At 42.7% G+C, this 23,462-nt stretch overlaps 1 long non-coding RNA gene across 1 annotated transcript; it reads right to left on the bottom strand.

Annotated features, from left to right (window-relative positions):
* Window positions 1-12,184: 12,184 nt before the first annotated feature.
* Window positions 12,185-17,865, bottom strand: LOC121334678. Its single transcript, XR_005952470.1, has 3 exons — window positions 17,785-17,865; window positions 16,725-16,875; window positions 12,185-16,134 (listed from the first exon to the last, which is right to left on the bottom strand). It is a non-coding gene; the product is annotated as an uncharacterized LOC121334678 (long non-coding RNA).
* Window positions 17,866-23,462: the final 5,597 nt, after the last annotated feature.

Raw genomic sequence — 23,462 nt, 5'->3', positions numbered from 1 at the left:
TTCAGTAGAATTAAATCTACAACCTGACGATGTAAGGGACTCCTCATGAGATCACTTGTACTGTAAATCAATCAATTTCTCCCAGTTCAGGGCTTTGGAGCACCAGCTAAACTTGCTTTTTTACAATGAGGGCAGAAGGACTGTTTATTTTTCTTCCAGACAGGGTGGATGGTGCCTGCCCTAAGTCAGCTGAGGTGAGGAGCTGGGGAGGAGGTAAAATGAATATTCAGGATGGGAAGCTAATAAAACCCCTTTTGCACAGGACCATGGACCACTTGGCAATAAGACCACAGGTTCAGGAGGACAGGGAGATTCATATTTCAATCACATTGACTCTTTAAAAAAGAATGTATTTATTTATTTGTTTCATGGTATCCAAATAATCTTATTCAGCTTTGCACTATAAAGGTATTTACCATGCTAATCCCCTTAGGTAGATAATATCCCTGCCAGAGTTCCTGAGGAAAACTTATCACCACTCCTGTTGTTCCATTCCTCTTGACTGATCACGAGAGAAGAGCCCATAGAATCAAATACTGAAATTTAAGACCAAATTAGATCCTCACACCTTTGCTCCAAAGCATCTTGGAAGTGTTAAACTACTAAAATGCTTAATCTGGTGACTCTAGGGAGTCTTGCTCTTCCTCAGCAATGAGGCTTCACCTACAACACAAATGCAGTACAAGCAAAGGATCTGCCTAAAACAGAGCTGTGACTTGGCTGGTAGGAAGAAGGTAAAACATATAGAGTGGGTGAGATCTGTCTACTTCAGATTTCCTCCCATCTGTGAAAAAATATTGTTTCCATTTGTTCTTTCTGACAACCTCTCAGAAGAGGACTCAGGAATTTAGAGAGAAAAATGAATGCACTTGGAAAAAGCTAGACAAATTTGGGAATCTTTCTGTTCCCACAGACCTCTGTTTACTGAGCAGATGCAGCCAAGATGAGCTTGGAGTAGCAGTGAAAGTGCTGGCTCATTACCCAGGTGCCTCTTAACACTCTGTCAGTTCAGAGAAATAACACAGCTCTCCTTGCTTTCATGTATGTGACCACAGGCTGATGTGCCCAAGGGTCAGCTCTTTTGAAGTGCACACATATTTTGTGTAGTTGATCTTTTAGCAAATGCACTTCTCTATTTCATATAAAACCCAACTGTGGTTTTTAGGCCCTGTTTGAAGGGCTGTGTTGACATGGGATTAGATGAGCCTTCAATTTTGATTTAACACCATTTTCATTCCATTGGTAGCTTTCATAATCTGCTGGCAAAATAATGCAAGAATGAGATTGGCCCTACATCTAGATCATATTTAAACCAAAAAGCCAAAGTGGTCTCCGTGTTGCAAAAGAAAAACTTGATACATATTAAACCCTCTGCAGGTCAAACAATAACTGGATGGGAATTTATTTCATCAGTGTCCTGAGGAAGGACCTGAGTGAAGGTAAAAAGTCTTTCTAGCTGAGAGCAGGGACAGAGCTAATGGTGCTGGTCTTGGTAGAGGAACAGAAGTTGGTTCCTGTGGATGAATCCCAATTGTGAGTCAATGAAGTTAATCAAGAAAACGTCTAATCAGTTTAATGTCCTGTTGCTTATGAAGAACTAATTAAAAAAAAATCACTAAAGAAGATTTAAAAATGGCAAACACATTCCATCTTTCCCAGAATTTCAGTTTCCCAGTAAGGTCAAAGCAGATATTTAGTCCTGTGTTAATATTTGTAAAGACTTCTAGAAATGCTGGGCCGAGGAAAGGAAATAAGGCCAGGTGCTGGTGGAGGATTTGGGGCAGCTGCTTCAAAAAACATTTTGATTCCGAGTATTTTAGAGGGAGGATTGCAGGAGGTGGAGTGGGCGGCTTCTGCCAGGCTGTCTCTGCAATGGTCTGACAGAGCTGTATGACAGGGGCAGCTTGGTCGTGTTCATGGTGGGAGATAAAATTAAAATTTTAACTACTACCACCTCAGCAAAGCCCCAATACCTCCTTCTCCTCAGAATCTCCTGTCTGATACACCTTGAAGGAGGAATCTCTTTGAAGGTCCATCAGTGAAGAAAGCTGTGGCAATTCTTATCGTGGCTGGACTCCATTTTCAAGGCAAAGGAAATTCCAGTGAAACGTCAAGATCCATCAAGGTGGTTTAGCTCTTATTCATCACCCTCCTGGCATCCAGGCTTGAAATTCTTAATGTGATTAGTGCCGTGGAAAGGATTTTCATCCTGCTCAGTTTTACTCACAGCCCCTGGTAAAGTGCAAGACCTGGTGGTGGGGAGGAGAGGGTTCACTAAAAGCTGCCCCTTTTACAGCAGTGGTGAAAGGGCAGGGCTCTGTCCCCAGATTTTCTGTGGCACATGAATGTCCCTTTGCTCCATGGCAAAGAGAGCCATAGCAATGACATCCATCCACAGCAGAAATGAAAGGAGAGAACACAAAACTCGAGTTATTGTGGCAGAAGTGCGGACAGCCAGGAGGAGCGCCTGCGAACGCTCTGATATTGGAGCTCTAAGTAACTCCATTTTCCATAGGGTCCTGGCATTTGGTGTGTTATTAAGTAACTCAGCAGAGATCTGTTAAATGCATAACCTCCCTGCACAAAGGATACATTCTTTTACTGGGTTTCTCCCTTTAACCCCTACTTCCCTTTGATAACTGGGAGCTCCGCAGTTGCCAACCATGATTTTGCCAACTCGGTCGAGACATTTCAGTGGGACAAATCACCCTGTTTACTCCCTGCCATCCTCACGAGTTACAGTCAGAACCTCCATTGCTTTCAGCCTGAAATTTCCCTTTGCTTTCCTGCAAATCCTTGGACTTGCTTCATAAGGTGCACCAAGGTATTTCACCAAGAAAGCAAACATCTGACAAAAGGTAAGGATTGAATTTGGGCAGCCATAGCAGATGACTGCAGTAGTAGAAAAAGATTAAGCAGATGACAGGACTGAGCTGTGTTTTTTTGTCATTGGAGTATGATGGAGGACAGGGTAGAATTCAGGAAAAATGCGAGATAACCATTATGAGGAAAATTGTAGAGAATAGTTGATATAATCAGTTTATTGAGTTTTGCATATCAAATACCGTGGAAGGTGCTAGAGGTGTAATTTTGACTTGGATTTCAGCAGGTCACAAGGGTTTATGGAGGGCTGGTTTCAGGAATGTTGCTGTGGCCTCTCTGAGCACTATTGCAGCATAAAGTAGAGCACAGCCTTACCTAAAACTGAGCTCTCACTTTGGGCTGGGTTGAAAGTAAATGCTGAATGGATGACATTGATTTAGGATTGGCTTTGCCACAAAGATAAAAGCTCTTGAAGCCAGGATGGGTCAATTAGCATCAACCCAAGGATCCTCCAGCTAAAACCTTCCCTTATACAGAAAAAGAAGGAAGCACAGGCCCCTGGCTGACAGGGATAACTGAATCAGCACAGTCAGCAGTGGAGCACTTCTGGCCTCCTTAGCTTTTATCTATTTTTGTTCGTGACAAAGGAGAGCTTTGTATTTTATAATATTTTTAATTCCCAAAGCCTTTAGTACATGACATGTACCATCAAGGTGACAGAGAAAGAAAAGCTGCAGATCTCAGCGTTAACTGACCATGTGAAAGCAGCAGAGGAGCAGAAGTTGCCTGAGTGGCAGCTCAACACTTGGTTTTTCCTGAGTCAGAGAAGGCAGGATGTGAACACTCAGCCCTTGTCTCATCCTCTTCCTCACAGGAGGTAAAGCTGATCTAATTGCCATGTGTTCCTTGTGAGGAGGGAGGATGTTACAGCTCCACAGTCAGTCAGCTGTAACAGTGACCCCAGGAGTGGAGCTGGCCTTGAATAATGCAATCATTTAGTACCTATCTTAAAACAAATTCTGCTGATTTGGCTGGAGAAGAAAGAAAATTAAGGTCATTAACATAGAGTATGGGAAAAATAAAAGGAAGAAACTGCCTTTTGCAGTCTCATACTCCTACTCCTTTCAGTTCCTACAATAACCAGTACTCTCAGTGTTTATAATAGTTATCTGCTCAAGTATTAAATTAATCAGAAAAAAAATCCCACAAAGTTAAATATATACCAGTTAATGGTGAAGATCTGAATGTGTTCAGTGAGGCAAGAAGGGAGCTGTGCAATTTGTGTGGAGTGACTGGAAACAGCTTTCTCAGCGCCCTTGAGTGCTTTTCCACCAGCGTGGCACATTCCCTTCATGAGGAATCTTGATTTACCCCATGTCTACAGCATCTTCTTCATTTTACCACAGTCCAGGGTTTTAATACTTCCATTTGCAAACTTCCAAAGGTATAAGGCTGTGGAAGTGAAAGAGATCCTTTTTATCCACTTCCCTAGAGTTTATATATCTTCATCTCCCTTGACACTTGTTTTCATAGAATATTTGACTTTTTGTCACTTTCATGTGTGTTGCAGGCTCAGATAATGTGGGAATCTGCTTCCCAGTCAAGGGAGACCCAGCTCCTGGGACTTTATCTTAACTAGAAATGATCATCTGTGTTATTCAGAAACCTTTATGTAAATAACACTCCCGACACATATCTGCATAATTAGGGTCCCCCATGAATATGACATCCTGTGGCTTACAGTAAAGTATTAATTGATCTATGACATATTCTGAATTCCCACTGGAATGCAGTTTATGTCCAATGAGTTTCTCTTTTTTTTTTTTTTGACTCTCTGCATTATATGCAGATAAATTCATCACAATCCTATTAATCAATGTTTCCTTCTAATGAAATATTACTCTTCAAAATCCATAGCAGGAGTAGCAAGAAGTACCCAGAGAGCTTTGTGCCCTCTTCTGCAGGGCATGTGTAATTTGCTCATTTAATAATGATTTTAAAATGTTTAAAATCTAAACAAAACAACAAGTTCCTACTCTTGTATTCAGGTGTGACTTATCCATCTTTCATGATGAGACAGGCATAATAATTATATAAGCCCTTGGGCCAGTATACATGAGCATTAAAGTGAATTATGACATGATCAGACTGCTAAGGAAAGCCACAGTTATTTTGCAGAAATGGGGCCAAATTCTACTCTCCTGAAACTGGTCATGATGCTACAGAATCAGCAGTTACCTTCCTGTGAAATTTGCTCTGTGCAGCCTAATGTAAACTTGGGATTTTAGCCCTGTCATACTTGTAAACTCTGCTGCCAAGAAAATAGCACAGAAAAAAGATGATAATTTTTCAGTTTTACATTGCAAGTGCACCTCTAATGTTCTGTGAGGCAATAGGAAGAAAACAAGAGATGACTTGGATACACAGATTTAAAATACGTGTGGTTTCCAAAAGCACAGCATAAAGGGGGAAAGTGAGAGAATTCTACAGCTACAATAGTTTGACCAAAGATCAGAGAAGTCAATGGGAGTCTTTCCATTTTTCATTCAGTGAGATTTAGATCAGATCCCTTTGGGGACTCATAATGAAGTTTATTTCCATTATAAATATACAGTTGATATGTCAAATTTTACTACCATCATGAGAAAACGATTACACACAGAGTCACAGCCCAGCTGAAATTCACTTTAAAGAAAATTGCTGTAAGTTACTATTGCCAAGTTTTAAAGGGAATGACATTTGACAAGAAAAACATTCATACTTCTTAGATATAATCACTAAATTGTATTCTTTCTATGGTGATCAGTCTATTGCACTCATTAATGAGAAATCTGTCCCTCTCAAAAATTGATCCTTACTGACCTTTTCCATATCTTCTTCCTGATCTTAGCAGATGACTTGACAGGAGGAAAAAAAAAATATTTTTACACTAAAATAGCCAAATGCTAGCACAGCTTGGATAGGTGCACGAGCTGCAACCAACTAATTTTGAAGTAAATTTTTGCTTGTCTTTTTCAAATTTGCTCCTTTTTTTTTTGCCTTCTAGTGAAGGCAAAGCATTAATGCAAAGGTAATGACTTTTTTATGATCATAAACTAGACTGTCTGATTTATGGCTTTCTTTCTCTGGGTGTTACATTGATGTTAACCATATCCTAATTTGGGATCAACCACAGCTTTTGTGAAGACCTCAGTACTTAAAAAATGAACAAACTCAACCCAACATGTTATTAATTACACAGGAAATTGGTATGGAAAAGAGCCTTTGACCATATTTACATCAGAATCGATTCTTTCCTGTTTGAAAAATGAAGTGATTGACACACTTTTATCAAGCACTCAAAACTCAGAATTTTCAACCATTTCTACTCATTATGAACATAATTTGGTTTTGGTGGGTGGAATTCTCATTAGTCTCTGAGCTGGCTGGCATGTTTTGATAACTGAAAAACAAAGTAAAAATCTCAGCAATGTGAAAGCAAGTTTGTTTATTTTCCAAAATGACCCTATTGAAATCGTCTTCAAATTAAAAACATTCTAATACATATTGATAAGTTTCACATGCCCCTCACTTTGAGGGATACCAGTCATTCTGACTCTAAATCATTAAACTCTCCCTATATTTCATATTCTCCCATTACTGTACTCATTGACAGGTTGTAAAGAGGATGTAACAGACTGAAGTCTAAGAAAGAAATAAAGCAAAGAGATGAAGGAATGTTTTTTATCTGTCTGTCTCCTCAAGTCTTCAGATGGTGACTAGATGCCTACAGATAAGACTTTTCTTAATCAAGGAGTTAGAGAATTCTGCAGTTAAATGACATTGAGTGAGTCATAGAGGAGATCAGATCATCTTCAGTTGTTAGAATTTGCATCCCTCTGAATACAGAAAATAATTTTTCCAGGAGTCAAAGACCACATCTTTCTAAATCAGTTATTTTGGTGGGAAGAGGAGCTTCAGGGCTCCTATGTGTCATTTTCAAAGGTCCTAAATGTTAGAGTTGAACCAGGACAATGCGACAGAAGCCACTGGCTGAAATTCAGTCTCCAGTGAGCCCAAGGGGGAGTCTGAATTCAGTGTGGCCATGTTACCACCCAGGGTGTCAGTGGGAAAATTGCCAGTCTAAACCAAGGGAAAGCAATATATTTAACCCCAGGAAACAAAACAGAAAAAATATTCCAGTCCCCAGTCCCTCATGTCCCCAGAGAGCCTCCACCCCCAAGCCAGAGATATGAGCCAAATGGAGAGTGCCATCAGATCTACAGGTCTGTCAGGGTGAGAGGTGTTTGGGGCAAGTCTCAGCAGAAGACATCGGTGAGGCAGGGAGGTCTTTTTATTTTTCTAATACATAAAATGGGTAACTGAGTGTAGGAAATGGGGGGGCTGCAGCCATGAGATACGAAGGCAGTGAGAAATTGCAGAAATTGGACAAAACAAAGTTCATCAGTGGGCTCACAAAATCACAGAATGGTTGAGGTTGGAAGGGGGCTCTGGAGGTCACCATGTCCAGTCCAAGCTCAAGCAGGGTCAGCTAACTTAGGCTGCCCAGGGCTGTGTGCAGACAGTTCCATTCCACGGAGACATCCACGAGCACACTGCAGCCCTCACTGGCACCATTCAGGGATGATTCCATCAGACCTTTCCCCTACGTGCAGACCCTTCCCCAGCTCCCTCAGTACTGCTGTTTCTCATTCATTAATGGATCTCCCACGAGGAATTTCTTGACGTGCAGGTAGCTCATAAACCCACAGTTTTTATGGGAGTCAGGGCAGAGCTTAATTCTATTTACAGGAAACAGGAGGAAGAAGGGCAGACTTGTGAGCTGTTTTATTGTAATTTAAGTAGGCTTCTAAGATACAAGGAGCTGGCAGAAATGTCAGAGGTTACAAGGAGTTTCCATACAATTGCAAATCCATATTTCTCCATCCTTGTGCACAACATGGGAGAAGAGTAGCTAGGGGTAAGTGGCAAAACCAGGAGGAGGAAAAGAGCTGTTAGCTGGCTCTGGTTTGTTTCTCCCTCTTATCAGATCTTAATTTTGCAGCAGCAGCTTCCACAGCAAACTCCTTTCCAGCCTGACTCCCTAGTGATGGAAGTTTCAGACACAGGAGAGCAGCTAAGGAGGCAGAGGAGCAGCTTTTTCTGTCTGCAGCAAACTGTGTGGGATCCCTCCATGGCATAGCTTGGTTTCCTTTGCCTACAAGCCCAACAGGTTCCCCAAGGAGATAGAATATTTGCTTAATTTGTCTTGTTATTAGGTGAATCCTGACAAACATTAAGACTGCACTGTGATTCTTTGATGGGCACCTGTCTGTGTTTTTTTTCTAATTGGTCAAGATTTTCTCTGCTGGATATGTATTTCAAACTGCAAAAGAAATCAATACCCTACCCAACTATTTTATGCTTGTAGACATCCCAAAGGATGTCACTGAATGAACTGAACTAATTGGGGCCATACTGACATAACACAACACAATTGCTCTACTGAGATTGTTCCAGTTTTACATCCACTTATGTACCACCACAGAAATCTGTCCACTGTTAATATTTTAAATTATTAATTTTTTTTTTTTTGCTTGACAACCAGCTTTTCCATAATTTTAGATTATATTTCCTGTTTAATCCATCCTGGGTACAATTGTCTGTTCTTTTCCTTGCAGTTCCCAGGGCAGATGGAAGAAAATGGGCATCAGTTTAGATTGTCTGTGCCAGGAAATATATAATAATGCCGTCATTCTTAAGACAACTCTGCAGCAGCAGGCTCAGACAGCTACAAAGTGGAGCACATGCATGGATTTGTCATCCTGTCTTACTCTTAAACAACATTGGCTTCTTTGTCAATTGTGAGGAAACAGGGGGAAAGCCCCTTGGAGATGAGCCACACGTTTATTTGTTCCTGAGCTCTGATAGCAATGTTGGCTGCAACACAATCCCTTTTTTTTTTTTTTGAGGTGAGCATCTTGTGCAACTTGTTCAGAAAAGTCAACAGATGTGTTTGACAAATGCACTTTCTTGACACAAGTTGACTTGTGACACCCAAGGGCAGGATGTGTGTGACAGCAGAAATCCAATGTTCCAGACAGACCAGGAGTGCTGTTACCTGCTCCCTACATCCCCACTTCTGGTGTGAAAAAAAGCCATCACCATGGTAATGATCTGTGAGCAGAAGTGCCCTAGCACACCACTGGCACAGAGTGAAACAAGCCTTGGGGAATATGAGCAGAAACTTCCTTTTCTGCTCTTCTGCACCAATGCCCACCAATCCATGGTGGTGGACATCTGATGTTTCTATTCAAACTAATGATTTAGTAAGGCTGTGTCTTTTACCTAGTGAGTGTGGTGGGTGCTTCTGAGAGGGGACACTTTGCTCCACCTCCTCCTTTTTCACAATACTCAGAACACGAAGAGAATCACTTTGTCTCATGAGCAAGTACAGGCTCTGTGGACCTAAAGTCCTACTGGCGCCCACAGCCTCTCTTTCCAGAGAGCCAGTGGGAAGAAGGTGCCTTCAGAGCTGTAGATTTTTCAGTTTTTCTGCCTTCATCAAATATTTGGGGGATATAATGAAAATATTTATTTGTAACTGCAAAGGGAGATGCCTTTTCCTGGTAGATGCTCTGTTTCTCAGGCCCTGTGAGAAGTCTGGAAGATGTCATTTAGGTGGATGCATTCCCCATCCTTGCCTGTGCCAGAGGCTGGGCCATCCACACAGAGTTTCAGTCTGGTCATAAGGGCACACAAGCAGCACCTGAGAAACTGTACTTGCACTGAGACAGACACACAGCCTATCCAAGCACTTCACGAGGGGGATGGTAATATTTTTAATGCCTCCCAGCAAGCACATGTTAAGAGGTTTGGTAACCCAATATTAATTCTGAAATGTACAGACACATCTGTGTCAACCCCTAATGAGAAAGTGCCTCTGAAGCACTCCAATAAAACACCTGCAGCCTGTGTGACTTTTGTGTTGCCTTTAGATAAACACATGCTCCCTCATGAGAGCAGCCTCGCTGTTTAACTTGATGTACTTGCAGATCATGGAGTATGAAAATGGATATTGGTAAAATCAGGGCTGCAAGTCCTGATGGCAAAACACATTTCCTTTAAAAAAGGAATGTCACAAATGATGGATGACATCTGATTGAGTGACACACTTCCACACGCATTAGCACATGCTTTTCTCAAAGTAGAATGACTTCATTTTAAGGAAAATCTCCACAAGGGAAGGGAAGGAGATACACCCCTTCCTTTTTGGTGCATTAAGAAGGATTGAGACTCTCCTACTTGTTTCTTGAATTTCAGCTCCCTTGAAAATCAAAAGCAGCACTGAATGTCCATTTCCAGCACTCCTGAATCAAGGGAGGGTTCTGTTGCTGATGTCCCCAGCAAGAGTGCCCAGAGCTACCAGAGAACCCTGTAAAGCAGCTGAGGTTAATTGCCAATATTTAGGCATAATTCAGGCCATCTCATCCTAAAAAAAGAGCCCAAAATAAACTGCATCAACTTCTGCTTCTTCCTGTCCTGGACCCCCACAGCAAAGTGCCACTGGAACAGTCTGTGGTGCTCCAGAGCTCCCTCCCGCCAGCTCCTCAGCTGGCCCTAGCCTCCCTCTAATAGATTAAAATAAATAATGATGATATGGAATTAATAGCTAACTAATGAAGGTTTAGAAAGACCAGCAAAATCATCCCAGAGCTAAGAAGCTTTCCACAGCTTAGGTTTGAAGAAATGTTGACACATGAGCAATGTTTAGGTTCTAATCCTCCTGTATCCCATGCTCAGTCTCAGTGAGAGGAACATACCTCTGCATCTCTCTTCTCTTCTGGATTTTACAGCTCTCCTCATTAATCTTGTGTTTTCCCTTGGGTGAGTCCAGCTCTGTTACCATTCAGCCTCAAGGCTGGGACCCTGGAAAATATCTTCTGAATTTTCAACAGGTATTTGTCTCCCTCATCACAGCTCTTATTCCTCTCTTCCCTTAGGAAACATAACTCATTAAAGATCAAGAAGAGCTTAACTCAAATATAGGTTTTATTTATAGAATTTCCCCTTCCTCTCCCTCCCCATCTCCCCTTCACTTTGCTCAGTGTATTTCATTTTCACCAGCTGCACTATCCTCTCAAAAACAACTTTCCAGCTCTGTAGCTCCATCAATGTTAAAGGAGTTATCCTGCATTCACAGCAAGAGGAAAGATCCCAGGTTTATACTTCTTTATCATTTAACCAGTAAAAGCTACAATTTACAGGTTCTGCAATCTTTCAAGCATTCCTTAATAAGGAGTACTTATCCTTGTCAAAAAAAGGTAACCTTAGGATTATACAAGAATAAAACTTTCTTTTGTTTTTTCTTCCAGGTGTCCATATGTCTGCAATGGGGAATCTGGCCAGCTCACAGAAACTTCCTCTCCTCCAAGAACTGCATACTGAGGCAAATTCCCAGCTTATTAAAAAATAGTTGTGTTATTTTGCCATCTTGTTTGTTCTGCAATTCCTCTGTATACTTCCTCTCTCTCTCTCTCTCTCTGTCTCCCTTATTTTTTTTTAATTATGCCGCTGGCTTTTGGAGAAAAAAAAAAAGGAAATGGAAAAGAAAAAAAGCCAAGAAATTTTAAAATATATCTTTATTTTGGGCTGTATGTCACTTCCAAACTTCTGTAGGAATTGATAGGAACATCCCAATATTCAGATGCTATTTGTCCAGTGAAGAGCTGTTTGCATGAGGAACTACACAGAAGCTTCCAAAAAACCCCTGAAGATCTTAAAGTATGTTATAAAGGTTCTCTTCAGCTTCTGACAGAGTGCCTTAATTTCACTGCTACTGATGTCTTTTCCAAAGTAAATGAAATCCAAACTGGAATGGCTAAAAGTTGAGTAACACTGTTCCAGAGTGTAATGTGGTCCAAACACTCAATTTCAAAGTTTAGCTTAGTTGTTTTAGTTTTCCTGAATTATTCCTAAGACAACTTTTCAGTTCAGTGGTGGATTTTTTTTGGTTGTTTGGTTTCTTTTTTTACCCCATCTTATAACTTCTTAGATTTTGAAGGTAAAATCCAGTTATGTTGAGATCTGGGGAACTGCTCCTTCAAAATAAAGGAAAATGTCAAAATAAAGGAAAATGTTTTGGTCGGTGGCTTCTTTCATGGAGACACAAAACTGACCATAACAACATCTTTTTAGTTATACTTCATCCATTATTTTTGAAGGAAAGGATTGACAGAATGCCTTATATCCTTTCTTCTTTAAATGATGCAAAAGTAGTCTAGAATTTTTTCTTAACATACACTTGTGACAAAATTGAAAAGACACACAAACACAAAATATTTAAAAAAAACCTGAAAAGACAGTGCAATGTTTGTCGGTGAATCACCCAAATGGCACCCAGACTCCAACACAACATCGTTGCGTAGCTGTTTGAAACTTCACTTAATTGAATTTTGCAATGCAGTTTCACAATGCCACTTTGTAAGGCTTCCTTTGTAAGAATCCAGTTCCTTAGTATCTAAAAACCCCAGCTAGGCTTTGGAGAGGAGGAGAGGGGGGTTTCAGCTCTGCCTGCTCCTGGCTTTTCACCATCTCTCCCTTCTCTGTACAGCTGGCGCATCGATCGCGCGCATCACGGGCGCGGATGGAGGGAGGGATTGCGCCTCCCAGTCCTGACACATTGTTATCCTTTGACATCACACAGAGGATGAACCGACAGCCCCGTTCAGACACCCACGGCCCCTGGTGCCTCCTCAGTGCTCAGTGCTCACGGTTTTAACGCGGCCTCTGCGCTTCTCCTGCCCTGCCACGGCAGAGCCGCAAAGGCTCTGGCTCTCCGGCACAAATCGCGCTGTTTTGGTAAACTTTTCAACCCTCCTGCCAGGCTGGGATGCTGAGAGCTGGGAAGAGCTCGTTATGCCTTAATGGCCTGAGTGGGTCCAGCGTAGGGCTGGGAGAGCAAGTGTTTATGGAAGGATGAAAAAAAAAAAAAAGTTTTATGGAGGAAGGTATGATGTCACCCGGACCACAGCCTATTTCTGGAACTAAGCTGTGAAACCCATGATACATTTTGACACATAAATGTTGCCAAGGAAAACTGATAATATAATTGTTAATACGGTCACAGCCAACTGTTTTTCAGATAAGGAGTTAAACTCTTCTATGCAAGACAGTATTTGTGGAACGTAGCACCTAGTCATTCCATGCTTTCATTGGCTCTGGGATTACTTATATCATATTTAAATAAAAGGACTAGATTATTGGGTACCACAAGAACAATGTATTGCTTATGGTCTTGCAGCGTTTATCTTAAGTCAATACAAAAGTTTTGAGTTCTAAAGCCTATGTCAAGGGCAGTGAAACAAGGGCCACATTCAGTGAACTAGTGATTTGTTTATTTCTTAATGCACATTTAAGTATCTTATTTGGAGACTCAGATATACTTAAATGATTCAGTTAAATACAGCGTAATTTAAAAAATTGTGTCTGTCTGAGGAACCAAATCTGATATAAAATATTAAAAGTTATTATGTGCAATTTGTTCTAGATAAGGCTAATGATCAAACAACTTCCTCATCTCTGCCACAGCACAATTTCTCCTGAGACAGAGGTCCATTTTTGCATCCTTCATATGAGCTTTGTTCCTGGGAGTTTGACAGGGCTCCACAATGTAATTATAGAGTGATTAGGAGTAAGTAATACCAGAAAAGAAGAGATACTTTATAAGTGCAGATATGGAAGGGAAGGGATAGGTTCAGATATGAAACAGAGAGAGACACTGTAGCCCAGAGACACGAAAACTGCTCAGAGGGGCTCAGGACACAGAGGCAAAGAGTGACAGCCAGGACTCAAGGTGTGCAGGGAACAAGTCGAGCACTGAAGGTTGAAGTCTGGGCATGAAAAACAAGTAGAACATCTCTGCCACCTGCAAAAATGCAGGCAGGCCAGAGTTTAAAAGATGTTTAGATGACCACTTAGGAGTTTCAGAGAACCAGAAATCTCCCTGAGCCTTAGACTTATGTTCTCCTCAAAAGCTTATAATGTCCTTTGTTTCCATATTTACAGGCAGACACTTTTAAGTATAAGATTATAAAATGGTATCATTATTTAAATCAATACTTTCTACTCCTTAAATTCTGAAATTTCTGATTGCAATGAAATAAAATTTTTTTTTTATCCTGGTTTGTAGTAGATCCCTGCAGTTCATTTGCAGCTATGGCCAATTTACTCTCTTATAGAAAGAAAAATAGGTCTCTGGTTGAGTGTTTCCTTCAAACACAGAATAATGTCTCTTTACTGCTGACCCTCCCCCCTCCCAGTGTGAGATTGGAGTGAGTGAATTTGGCCACGAACCTGCTGTGCTCCTGACTTTGATGGTGTCTGAAGGTCCATGAACAATTCAGTTGGGAGTGATTTGTGCTGGTGTTATTTCCATTTCCCCAAAATCAGCTTTCCTGCCATGAAGTGATGCTGTGCTGTCCCTGGAGTGGGGTGCAGGGTCATTGGAGGCTGGGTCTCTGTGTCCAGACCCCGTCTGGTGGTGCCTGTGCAGAGCTGCCTTGGCTGTGGTGTTTTCCCAGCTGCTTTCTTGGCTTCCAGCAGCAGCTCTCCGTGTTCAAGTGTCTGTAACACACTATCTCCCCACGATGGGAAGCGTGGTGGTGTGATCAGTGAGCTCCATCAGATGGTGCTGAATGTAGTTAAGGAAAATAACATCTGAGAAAGGATCACTTCTACCTCCTTGAGCCCAGTTCTTTCTGCCAGAAAGTCTCTTCCCAGGTGTCTCTTCATATTGCCCAGCAATGCCTGCAGGGCAGCTTTTCTTTGACTTCCCCTGCTTAGTAGATCATATCACACCATTTTACTAAGCTAGCAGAAAAGTCTGGAGCCTGCTCTCCTCTGATTCCCTGCCTTGAGCCAGAGTTTCAAGTTGTTTTTCCAATGTGCACTGATTTATCTTTTCCTTCCTCAAGTAGCAATTTCCCAAATAATGGGTTGGGGCTGAGTGGCAGCGTGGAACTGGGTGGCCAGAATAATTTTTTATATATTATTCCTCCTTTTTGAAGACAGGACATGAATTCCAGAGGACTGAGGACTGCTGCCAGCTCAGCATCAGCTCAATCCCCACCTTCACTGCGTGTTGTTCGCCCAAGCGCAGCAGAGTGCAGCCTTGCCTGCTGGAGCTTGGATTTCTGTGTAATTGCTTCCCATGTTACTGAATTTACAAGGTCGAATTACACACCCTGGCTTCAGCAGGGACCTTTCCATTGGCATGGTGCCAATCTGATGGCCATGTGTCTCCCTTTCAATAAGACCCAGGGGACCAAGTCATCCACCCATGTTCTTGGGCCTCCTGTCTCCTCTAGCTGGAGACCTCCTAGTCTAGGAGATTAATTGAGGTCTTCAAGTGTTGAGCCTATAGGAAATAGAAAGACTTGGGCAGAAGTTTGTCCAGATGAAGGCAGAACTTACTAAAGGGAGCAGGGCATGGTCATTTGGAAAGATTTAGTTATATATTCAGTGAGGAGGTTTAACTGGGGACAACGCAGATAATCCTGTGATGTAGAGATGGAAAATTTGCATTTATACCCTGAACATCAACTGTTCCTGCCAGTTGTGGGAATTGTAACACTTGTGGGAAACAGGTGCTTGCTCGCTCCAGTGTTCACAGAACTCTCTTCCCCACAAACTCCTCAGTTTGCAGAGAAAAAGCTGTTTGTACATAAAGAACTGTTACGCATGTTTCAGATTCTTAATGTCTATGAAGTTTCAATTATCCAGTAAAGGAGGAAAAAGGAAAAAAAAGAGCATCATGAGTATCATGTGACCAATTCATTTAAGAAATTATATGGCCCCTCAACACTTGGGGATCTGTGTGTATCTGGCCCTGCTATGCTTGTTTTCCTCTCATTACTGACCTCTTTGTACAGATGCAGACTGAGAAGTGAAAAGATGAAACACCGTGTGACAGCCAAGCAGGGAAACTGTGGCTGAGTCATGGAGAAACTCACATTTCCCAAGGATTAAGCACTGAAAGCCATCTGTAGGTGACAGAGGAACCAGGCAGGGAAAACCCCAGCCGTCTGCAGAAAGTCAGAGATAAGGGAAACATCTTAAGGACTGGTGTAAAGGTAGAGTGAACCGGTCTCGCTGTGTGATTAAATGATTCCCATCAGCCACGGTGTCACAAACAGAAAACATGTGGGCATTGCTGCCATTCCTCAGCCCTCAGCAGCCTGCTCTCCTCCGTACTTCTTGAGAGTCCCACCTCTCTCTGAGGCACTTGCAGAGTTCACAAAATCAGCAGGAATTCAGGTTGGTCACATTTGCCTTGAGAATGACAAGAATTACATTACATTACGTAATGGATGCTAGGGAAAAAAAATCAGAAGGGAAAAATATAGTAAAGCAATCCCAAATATTAGTCTGGCATCTCCCCTTGCTCCCTCTCTCTTGGGATATCACATGGTCAGCAGGGCAGACAGCACCATGGACTCAGCATCCACCTCCACCAGGAGGGTGGGAGCTGCTGTCAGCAGCAGCTGTTTCCAGAGTGGGATTTGTCTTGGATGGAGAGAGTGTCTGCTTTGGCAGTGTCTGATCTGTGGGAAATGGCTCTCCACCACCCCCATCTCCATCCTGCACCTGTGCCAAGGGCCAATTCCATCACTTATGTGTCCACAACCTAAAAACCAGGTGAGGGCCACAAGCAAGGAGGAAACAGAAGCGTGGGTGGGGCTGGAGGAAGATGGACAGCACTGGACACCAGAACAGTGGTGCTGAACCCATTAGCAATAATAAACTAATTTTCTTTGCCCAAACCACTGTTAGTAAAGTGGTTACCACCAGGCAGTCCCAAAAGGAGTGATTTCTTTGGGACAACATGGTCAGACCATGTGTTGGTGGGGGACACTGCTGACCTGAGGCCTCTTCCCAGGTCTCACCCACAACCCACACAGAAATCTCTTCCTCCATGTGTACAGGATTCCAGCACTTCATTTCAAAGGCAATGCCAGCTGAGAGTAGGTTTCTGTTCCATGGCAGTGTGGGGATCATGCTGCTTTCTTGTGGCTGTGGATGGTGACGGAGAAAATAATTCGATAAGTCTGCAGAATGTTTTTATTGTCATGTCAACAAAATATTTTCTGCCTCCACAGACTGTGGAAGTACTTAGCATGCAGCATCCATCCAGTTTTGGAAAACACTTGAAAACCACCGACAGAATCTCACTATTCCTTTTTTTAGCTCCATAATGAAAAAGCAAACAAGAAATATGCTGATTCCCAAAATGAACTAATTTTTTTTTTCTGAAGCAATTTAATTTTTTAGCTTTGATCTGATACCAGAACCCAAAGGACTTACTTGCTATTTCTAAATAATGAGTCTAATGTTTATGCTCTGAGCCTGAACTTTTCTGGTTTTGGAAAAAATGTGACTTTACATAAAAGTCCTTTGATTAAGAGATCTGCAGTCAGAGGAGTTTTCGATACAATAATGAAAAGGCCTTTCAGATCGCTCACTCAAACACTGCTCAGCACGATATTACTCAAGAAGGGAAGAAGCCGACAGAACAATCACACTATTAGTCTTTGCCTTGCCAAGTGTTGTGTTAGTCATATTCCTATGGTAAAATCTCCCAGAAGTGGCTAAGAGAAGTCTTACACTGCATGGAGCAATGCATGCCTGCAAATGCACCCTGACCTGGGTGGTCTGTCACCATGGCTCTCTCCTTTGATTGTTATTTAACCCTGTTTCATCGAGGCTTTAGGAGCTGATTGCTGTACAGAGGGAAAGTGTTTGGAGGAGAAACAGAGGCTATTTCCTCCTGCTATGGTCCAAATTCCCCTGCAGCAGGGATGGTACCTACAGCACGCTGCACAGGCTTTTGTTCCCAGTAAGATCATGGCACAAAGCACAGCCCTTGCACAGTGAGATCCCATTCCCTGCCCCATCAGAGCACGCTGGCTGCAGTGCACCCACCTCTCCTGGGTGCCAGCAGCACCCAGTCCCTGGGCTGAGCCGAGCTCCTGCGAAGGTCACCCTGCTGTCCTGGTCCTGCTTCCCGAGACGTGGGATGGAAAGAGTGACTCTGGCACTTGCTAAGTAGGTTGAAGTTTGGAAGCCGAGTGCCTGTGTTATTTATGCAGAACTGACATGTCTCTTTGTCCTGAGCCATGTGGCCTAGATTCCAGCCCTTGTATCTACAAAACATTACTCATGTGCCCGCTCCTCCTGCAAGTCCTTGATTCCAATGGGATTACTCACATGTGCACGCACACCCAGGGCTCTGCAGAGCAGGGGCAAATCCTGCTGCCTTCAGCTGATTTACACCACCACTCTGGAGATGAAAATCTGACACAGGAGCAGCTCAACAGGAAGAGAAAAATCAACCTGATACCTCCTCTGTATTCTTCTTCCACATTCCCCTCTCCACTGTCACTGGGGCAGCCTGCAGGAGGATCTGCTCCCCTCTGCCATCAGGGCATTGCTGCATACTAGGGGTTAAAATGAGAAAGCACTTTGGTTTTGTAGATTTATTGCTTTCCTCCTGCTATATTTGTAAAGCTCATCATTAAGGTCAGCCATCCCCACCCCTGCAGCTGTCTGTACATTTTTTTTCTCTGGTTCTAGAGTTGTACTTTACTGAGGAAATTATAATTATTAAAACACACAAGGTCATGCTCTAGATGAACTTGGAAACAGTTCAAATATGTTTCAGGTTTGAAACTATGTAGCAGCTATGGCCAAGTGGTGAGTTCATAACAAAAGAATGGTTAATTTCACACTTCAGATAACATTTCCCCCCGGAAAGTGGTAAAGCATATTGGGACAGGAATTATTAAAGGTCGAGAACACTGGAGACACATAATCAGTCATTAGTCCTGATAATTAGATATTAAAGATAGGCTCAGGGTGGGGATAGAGTGGTTCTGCCTGAATGAGCTAGTGTGTGTTCTTACCTTTAAATCACTCTTTTAAAATTTTTCAACTTCAGAAAGGCACCATGACATTGTGGACTTGACATGGGATATCTCAAGAGCTTCCCCACAAGTGGCTCCTCTTCATCTGCTGCAGGTCACAATTCTGGTTGCATGCCAACAGATAACATCATCAGGCCAGCACTAGAATCAAAATTTACAAACCTTATTCTGAAACAGCAGCAAAGAAAACATGCATGTGCCTCTCCCTGAGTTACTTCCCCCTGTGCCTTGGGATGGCGGGAGGAGAGCAGTGGCAGATGTTTGTGGACTCCCCAGCAATCTGCATCCAAGTTAATCACCGTTTGTCCCTTCCAAACTGCAAAAGAGATTTCCATACAAGAGGTTTTGAAAGACCAAACCTCCTCTGTGCAGACAGCAGCCTGCTAGCCTGTGTGAGATTTGTGGCTAAACCAGGTTGATCTTGGTTGGTTTTCTTCCAAAACTGAGGCTGTGCCATGCAGACCTCCCCTACTCCATTAACCTGCATTTCAGTGTTGAGGCTTATCAGCAGTGCTTCCAAAAAAACCACTTAAAATAATATTTCTGTTAAACACAAAAAAGAACACCCCAAATCCCATGAACTATCTCTATCTTCCTGAACACTGGCATCCAAAAATCAGTGCTGGATGTTCAAATCCTCCCTCAGCAGCTTTCCCCTGAAACAGCCACAGCCCAGCCCAGGTTGCCCACGCATCCTCAGCTGTGCCTGCAGGTCTCCAGCATTACCCTGCACCAGGGGAAAACACTCAGTACAATCGACTTGTGCAGCTGGAGTTGTGAAAATCTACTCAAGAAGAAAATCAGGAGGTGACTGACTTTATGAGCACATCTCAGGGGCACGTGCTGCTGCCACCCACACGTCCTGCTGCCATGGCTGGGGGGTGATACTGCACTCTAGCCTGTGGCTTTGGGGAAATCACTGACACCCCAGCTGCTGGGGTGCAGGGGAAAGGTGATGCTTTATCTGGGTTATTGCCCTAGCTAAGGGTCTTTTATTTTCTCAGCTGTGCACAGCTATGGACATGCCCACAGTCTGTCTTGGAACTGTGTCCCTGTGTTGGCTGTTCAGCTGCATGGCAATGAGGTCAAGAGGCTGAGCTTTACCTCCGAATTTTCCTTCTTTTCCAGGTATCATATTTTATTTATAATTTAGAAAGAACTTGTTCAAGTCTTGGTGGAAAAAAAAAAAAAAAAAAGGAATGGCAGTGAGCATTCAACACTAGTTTCATTTTTCATCACCATTATCAAGGCTTGGATTTTACCTTTGGAATGTCCTTATCTCAAATGAAATCAAATAAGCACTTTGTGGCAGGGGTCCTACACTCCCTCCTCACTTCATGGATCTTGTGCAATGTGCAGCATTTCCCTCCCTGCTGCATGCTTGGATCAGCTCCCCAGAGCTGACACGTGCACACATCTACCCACAGGTAATGTCACGTGCACATGCGGCTGGTAACGTGCATTATTCATGCTCCAAGGTTTACACCTGAGCAGGCTCCCCAGCCCCTGGGTACGGACAAGGACAGATGTGGCTGCTGTCAGTCTCGTGGACAAGCAGCCAGGCAAAGTGTAAAACATGTAAAACCCCAGGCATATTTTAATGACCTTAGTGAGGCTCACAGGTGGACATCAGGTGGACTGAGCCCATCGAGTGACCATCCAGAGGAGCTGTGTGTTTGTGTGCCACAGAGTGGACAACTGCCCAGCTGGAGCTGGACAGCAGCCTTGGGCTTCCTAGAAAATGTGGATGCAGACACCTGATTTTCTGCCAACACTTTTGCAAACTTGCAGGCTGAAAACTTGCAAACAAAATGAGCTGGTCCCTGCCTCTGCTTCCACCACGTGGGGGATGGACAGAACGAGCCCAAACATGATGTCATCTGCTTTCTGTGGGGTGGGGAAAGCTCAGCTGAGTCCCACACTTGGATTCAGGAGGACTGGCAGCCCTCTGGATTCTCAGAGGCTTCCAGGATTTCTTTTCATCCTGAACCTAATGTGTGACTGGCAGCAGAGTTCACAAGGATTTTCAAATGAGCTTAGAGCAGCTTGCTCATGAGAATTTGGATCCTTGGCAAATAGCCCACAATAGCTGATATTTTTCCATTTTATGGGGGAGAGTGCTTACCAGTTATGTGTAGTTTTTTTAACTGCCATAAACCAATATTTTATTTTAATGCTAATCACTCTGCCTCCCCCTTGGAACCACATGCACTCTTTGGAAGGACATTTGTCCCTGTCTGAAAGACTCATGGGCTTTTCATGTGGGTATCCTCACTGTCACTCCCATGTGTGGAGTCTGGCTGCTGGATAATCTGAATGGAGCTGCCACAGCTGGCAGAATGGAAGGGTGGAACCTCTAAAACATGGGTTAATGACAGTGCAAATTCATAACTGATGGACCTGACATACCAAATGAAGAAAAAATAAAAGCCAGAAGTGTGAGGAGGAAGAGGAGGCCAAAGGCAGATTCCTTTCAGATGTGTTGCCATTTTCTGTCTTGACCAGCTGGCTGCATCTACTGCCCATCTGAGTCCACACCTCAGCACCTGCATGTTGTTGTCTGAGTAAATCCTGCTTCTTTTGTCTTCTGTGAACACTGGGGCTAATATCTGCAATGTTCCACCCTTATTCATTGAAGAATGTTCTGAAAATGAACCACTGAAGACCAAAGGATTTAGAAATACCACAACCCAAAAGTCACCTTGAGTAAATCCATTACCTTGGATAGAGATACTGCAAGGGTGATGCCCCCTCAAACCCATTTTAATCAGTACCATTTCACTCTAATTTCTGTAATAGTTTGGAAGTATTGCTGGGAACTGCTCTAAAAGCTTTATTTTGCCTTTTTTTTTTTTTTTTTTTTTTTTTTTTAACAGAGATTCAGCAACACTAAAACGCTTTGAGAATTTGCCTCATTTCTGCAAATTGTTCCTGCTGAGGCAAACAAACATTCAGAAAAAGCACCCTTCAGAACAGAATGTTTTGATTTTCCAATGAGAACAAATATCTTAACACTTGCCACCATCCTTAATGCCAGTCAAAAAAAAAAAAATTAATGAAATTTCACAAACTTGAATGCAAACATAACATTCTGTCCCAAACAAGCTATTCTGTTGGTCTCAGTGCTAACTGTAAATTTATTTGCTTTTCAGCTTGCTAAAATATGTAAATCTTTTGTTTTCTCATTGATCCATTAATATTGTTTTATGAACTTGTCAGAGGCACTAACCAAGAAATAACAAGCAAACAAACAATGATCTTGTCTGGCCTTGCATGGAAAGCTGGAAAGAGCACGGATGAGTGAACCGAGTGGAAGTGTTGACTTCCACCACTCCAAACCCAGAGTGCAAGTGGGATGGGAACATGGGACCAGCTGGTCCAAAGAACAGCTTCAGCCACATGCTGACTTAACAATGCTGCTGCAGCTTCCAGAATGCTCCAGATGTGACAGGGATCAGAACTCACCCCTGTTATTTCAATATATCGATTCTCAGTTTGTGAAAGTTGCTCTGAATCTGCTGTGTTGTTTCATCTCAGCAACAAGCAGTATTGTGTCAGTACAGCAACACAACTGCTAGAATCAGGGAGCTACCTAAAATAACCCTGGGGCAGCCATCTCTCTTCCAAAATCTGGGCTGGAAAGTCAGCAGCATTCACTTGATTGGGAAAAGGTGGCTTTTTCTTGGTTTTCCCTGCATGCCAGGAGCCAGTGTGAAAGCCAAGACCTCACCCTGATTCTTACACACAGGTTGCTTTGTTAAACAATATTAAAGTTTCACTCCATTACTTCTCCTTCCGGAAGCAATGAACCAACTGCTCGAAGAGGAAAAGTTGTACAAACTTGTACCGACACACAACTTGCAGTGCAATTTACAAAGCTTTCCTTCAAACCAAGGATTTCCCCCCTGACTTCACCAGGGCTCCTTTCATGTCCCTCCCCTGCACCACGTCCTTGGCAATTCCAAGGAATTCTTCACAATGATGGTGAGGAATTTTCAACATGTTCAGTTGGTGGCTCACAAGGCTGTTTTTTTCTGTTTTGTTTTAGGTTTTTGTGGAGTTTTTTTCTTGTTGTTTTGGTTTGGTTTTGGTTTTTTAAAAATTTCTACATATTTTTTGACATCTCACATTCCCAAACTGCTCTGTTGAAATTTGCATTTATGTTTCATGGTCACCTGTGGAAGATCCTTTCAGAAGACTGCACACAGAAGTAAAAGGGGAAAAATGGATGTATCTGGATAGAACCACAGATCCAAAGGAGAATGTTGCCTCCCTGCCTACCCTTTATGCAGCATTGCTCTCTTCAAAGAATTCCCCAGCCCCTTTGCAGCTTAAATTAACAAGTGTGCCTCGAGTACACAAGTGATGTGGACACAAATCTGGTCTCGTGTACATTCTGAGAGCTTGACCCTCTATTCATTGAAATTAAACCATTACAGAAAACAGTGCAAAGGAAAGGACACTCTAAGCCTGTTTATTTTGGTCAGGGCTGAAAATACCATTAGTCTGTAAAATGCTAGGCTACTGTCTGCTTTTAGAAGACCAGCTGGGTTTCCAGCTGGGCATGTAAAATGTTGGTCAAGTGGCAAGGACGGTACACTCCCATGGCTTCTTTATTTCCTAATTTTACATTCATTGGAAGAGCAAGAGAGAATCATGGCAAAGAGAAAATGTCCA

This window comes from Onychostruthus taczanowskii, unplaced genomic scaffold (genome assembly GCF_017590055.1).
Source record: "Onychostruthus taczanowskii isolate IOZ18803 unplaced genomic scaffold, ASM1759005v1 scaffold19, whole genome shotgun sequence".
In the NCBI taxonomy this organism is placed as follows: Eukaryota; Metazoa; Chordata; class Aves; order Passeriformes; family Passeridae; genus Onychostruthus; species Onychostruthus taczanowskii.
The sequence above is the reverse complement of the archived record's forward strand: the minus strand, read 5'-3'. Positions and strand labels throughout refer to the sequence as shown.